Below are 4,811 nucleotides of genomic sequence, written 5' to 3' on the forward strand. Positions count from 1 at the left end.
CCCAGCCTCTTGGGTTTTGGCCGGGGTGAAGTCCTGGCATGTGGGTTCAAGTCCCAATCTGAGGTGCACGGTTTCAGTAGGGAACTGAGGCCTCCTGCCAACAACCATGAGAATGAGCCATTTTGGAAGCAGATCCTCCAGCCAGATTTATTAAGCATCCAGATGACTGCAGCCCCAGCCAATATCTTGACGGTAACCTCATGAGAGACCCTGAGCCACAACTACCCAATTAAGTCACTTCCAAATTCCTGACTACAGGGCCTTTCCTGTTGGTCCAGTGGTTAAGACTCTGCACTTCCACTCTTCCCTGGTCAGGGAACTAAGATCCTGCATGCTGCACGGTGCGGCCAAAAATTAAAAAAAAAAAAAAAGAAAGTAAAGAAAAACAAAAAAAAATTCCTGTCCACAGAAACTGTGAGATCATTTTTTTTAATTTGATATTTTTATTTTAAGCTACAAAAACAAGCAAACAAACAACAACAAAAAACTTGAAATAGGCTTTTCAAGTTATGTAAATTCCTCCTTTCCAAGGAAGCTGAAGTTAGATCAGTGCAAGTTACCCTCAAGGCCGCATACATCCTGCTTCACGGCTGCTTTCTCTCTGTTGGGTTTTGATCCTTCTTTGAGTCATAGTCTGGATCATTTTCCTCATCTCCTTCTTCTTCCCCTTTCTCATCCTCTTCTTAACCTTCTTCATCATAATCATCATCATCTTCTTTAGTAACTTCTCCAGTAAAGTATACACTGATCTTGGGATTATACATTCATGTAAAAAGTGATGACTTCCAAGGTCTGCAGCAAGGATAGCTTCAGCAGCAGCAACCAGATCTCCACTCTCAGGACCTTCAGGAGGTGCAAAAATATTAAAGAGTATTAGAAACTGTTTTGGTCACAGTACAAACTGCCCCAAGTCCCTTGTTTCTGCTTCTTAATGATTTTCAAAGTGACAATTCTTTCCTTTTTTCCAATCTATGTGGACCTTGTACAAGCCTTAATTTCTGGTCCTTCAAAAGAAAAAGGAACAGAATCATCTGGTTCTGACTTATACTATGTGTCTTTGTCAACAGTTCACTTGTAAAATATTCACTGGGTTCAAAGTGAAACTCTAAGACAAAACTCATAGGCCGGTCTGCATCTAAGGACTTCACTTTCATATCTTTCAAGTGCTTCAGAATATGTTTATCATGTTCCTGAAACATATCACTGAGCAAGTCAACATTCTTAAAAACGGTCAACCAAAATTCAGGAATTCCCTTGGGGTCTGCTTTTTCTTTATCTTTTTTCTCATCTTCAATCTTGGCCTTTTCTTTCAGTTCTTCCAAAATTTCATTTTCCTCATCTGGTTTCCATTCACATTCTTCTTATGTAGGTTCATAAGTGATCTCAAATCACTTATCAAATAGAGGCTGATAGAGAACAGCATATTTTCCTTCAAGGTCATGAACTTCCTCATAGAATTTGGCTTCTATCTATGCACATTTAACTTGAAGGATTTTCAGAGCGTTCACTTGTCTTTTAACTACCCTAGGCAAGCTTTCAATGTATCCTGTTGGTGTTCCTACCAGACCATCAGATCTTTCTTGAAGAGCTGCAAGAATCTGAGGATTTTGCAACATCTGAACAGTCAGCTGACCTGCTTTGATTTTTGATTCTTCACCAGTTTCTTCTTCTTCTACTTCTTCAACATCAACCAAACCTTGATCAAGTTCAGACTGCTCTTTCTTGTCAATGTCTGTGTTACTGTAAGAACTCCAAATATCGGTGGCTAGCACAGGGAGCCAGGTGGCCGGAGCTGCACAGGTAGTGAATCAGGGTGGCAGCCAGGGTGGGGGGCAGGGGTGGGAGCAGAAGGTGGCACCATGAGCAGATGATGCTAAAAAAGCAAATATTTGTTTCTTAAGCCACTAGACGTTGGGGCTTAAAAAAGAGATAACTTATATAATATGACATGCTACATGTCACCCTCAAGCCAAACATCTTAAGATGTTTACCTCACTAATCCTCAGTCATCCTTAAAGATGTTCCCCAGTCATCCTTATCCTTATCAGCTTCAAGATCATTTTTTCCAGGCTTCTTTAACTACTGATTAGGTCCCTCTGCTACTTGCTACCATAGCAAATATCCATTAGTTGCATCATCTGTACACCCCTATAGACTCTTAAGTTCAATGAGGTCCCATATAGGATCTGTCTTGTCAACGTCGTGTCCTTAGCACCTGCCACGGTGCCTGACATATGGTAAACTATAAATAAATACTTGGAGAATGAATAGGTAAATGAGTGCATGATTGAATTGGGAGATATAAGGAGATAATAAATATGTAATGAGATAAAGAACCCATGTGTGGGACTTCCCTAGTGGTGCAGTGGTCAAGAATCCGCCTGCCAATGCAGGGGACATGGGTTCAAACCCTGGTCCGGGAAGATCCCACATGCCGCGGAGCAACTAAGCCCGTGTACCACAACTACTGAAGCCTGCACGCCTAGAGCCCGTACTCCGCAACAAGAGAAGCCACCGCAATGAGAAGCCCACGCACCGCAACGAAGAGCAGCCCCCGCTTGCCGCAACTAGAGAAAGCCCGTGCGCAGCAACGAACACCCAACACAGCCAAAAGATTAAAAATAAAATAACAAACAAACGAACCCATGTGTGCAGAGGCTGCTATGAGAGCACAGAGGAATGGCATTTAATTCAATCTTCACTCCCTTACGGTGTGACTTTTTGGCAAGTTACTAATATCTCTATCTCTCACTGTCTCTAAGGGTCATTTTCCTTATGCATAAAATTAGGATAAGAGTTCCTGCCTCATAGGGTTGTTACATCCATAAGCTAATACCTAGTAGAAAAAATGATAATAACACCTGGGGATTTAGAGAAGAGCTCCATGAGAAATGATTGCCTGGGTAGTATTAAAGCGTGAGTAAAAATTAGGCAAAAAGGTGGGAAAATCTAGGCAGACAGAAAAGCAGAAACAAAGTTTCAGAGGTTAGAGGTAGCAAAGCGCATGCAGAAAACTTCACACAATTCGTATCCCTAGAGTATAAAGTGCAGGAAAGGGAAGTGGCAGATGGTGAGACTAGAGATAGGGAGGTAGGGATAGCAACATGGAAGGCTTCTTATGTTATATTACACTTCTGGAATTTATTCTGAAAAACAAATTAGGACCATTGAATGGGAGTGAGTTGGTCATATTTGCACATATTATTCTGATTAGCTTAAAAATCAGTAATCTTCACACCCACTGAAATGGCTATAATTAAAAAGATGGACAATAATACGTGTTGGCAAAGATGCAGAGAAATTGGAACCATCATACATTGCCGTTGAAAATGAACAATAGTGCCGCTGATTTGGAATTCCTATTTTCTGTTTTTCTGATAGTGGCCATCCTAATGGGTGTGAGGTGATATCTCATTGTGCTTTTGATATGTACTTTCCTGATTACTAGAGATGTTGAGAATCTTTTCATATGTGTGTCACTTATTTGTATATCACCTTTGGAGAAATGTCTATTCAAATCCTCTGCTTATTATTTTTTTTTTTCGGTACTGGAGCCTCTCACTGTTGTGGCCTCTCCTGTTGCGGAGCACAGGCTCCGGACGCGCAGGCTCAGCGGCCATGGCTCACAGGCCCAGCCGCTCCACGGCATGTGGGATCTTCCCTGACCAGGGCACGAACCCGTGTCCCCTGCATCGGCAGGCGGACTCTCAACCACTGCGCCACCAGGGAAGCCCCCTCTGCTCATTTTTTAATCAAGTTATTTGATTTTTTATTGTTAAGTTGTAGGAGTTTTTAAATATATTCTGGATATTAACCCCTTGTCAGATATATGAGTTACAAATATTATCTCCATTTAGAAGGTTATCTTTTTACTCCATTGACTGTGCTCTTTAATGCACAAAAGTTTTAGTTTGAAGTAGTCCCATTTTTCTATTTTTGCCTTTGTTGCCTTTGCTTTTGATGTCATATCCAAGAGACCACTCATTGCCAAGTCCAATATCATGAAAACTTTAACACTTTCTTAAATACCAAGAATGCTCTCCAGGGAATTCCCTGGGGGTCCAGTGGTTAGGACTTGGCGCTTTCACTGCAGTGGCCCGGGTTCAATCTCTGGTCAGGGAAATAAGATCCTGCAAGCCACGCAGTGTGGCAAAAAAAAAAAAAAAAAAAATGCTCTCCAGATCCAGATTTTTCTGTTTACCTGTGATGAAAGCCAAGTTTTTTCTTTCCAATCCATCGCCAGCAAATACTTTTGTAAAATACAATAAAAATTAATTACTAGAAAGTGACTTTAAAAAGAAGAAAGACCTCAAAAATGCAAGCTGACATTTTTATTATTAAATGCAACAAACATAAATTATTCTGTCAAATTGCTATAAAAGTTTCTAAATGTTTGTTCTCAATTTCCATGATTATCTGGACACAGACAGGTAATACTAGTTCAGGAACTAAGTCTAGTCCACGGTGCACACTCTGAGACTTTGAGTAGCACTCCTCTAGATCTTCCTCAAGGGTGTGGTATGGCAAGTAAGGTGAGGTAACCACTGTGTCTTTATGTAGCCATGGTGCCTCTATGGCTTATAGACAGAGCATCCCAAAATAGTTAAGATTTCCTATAAACACACAAGGACTGAGAATGCCTTCAACATGACTGATCTTCACTGTGACAATGCACAGTGGTCTAAAAGACTCCTCTGCATCACTACAGTTAGGTAAAACAAGAACTGAAAAGAATAAAAAAATTCACTCTCACTGTATCATAGTCCCCATAGAAGCTCAAACACCTGCCTCCTCCATTTCCCACTTAGTCA

General features: G+C 41.0%; 1 pseudogene; it reads right to left on the reverse strand.

Annotated features, from left to right (window-relative positions):
- Window positions 1-458: 458 nt before the first annotated feature.
- Window positions 459-1,773, reverse strand: LOC113618680 (nucleosome assembly protein 1-like 1 pseudogene; annotated as a pseudogene).
- Window positions 1,774-4,811: the final 3,038 nt, after the last annotated feature.

The sequence above is a fragment of the Aethalodelphis obliquidens genome, unplaced genomic scaffold (genome assembly GCF_003676395.1).
Source record: "Aethalodelphis obliquidens isolate GAN/ISIS:26980383/991018 unplaced genomic scaffold, ASM367639v1 scaffold6, whole genome shotgun sequence".
Classification (NCBI taxonomy): Eukaryota; Metazoa; Chordata; class Mammalia; order Artiodactyla; family Delphinidae; genus Aethalodelphis; species Aethalodelphis obliquidens.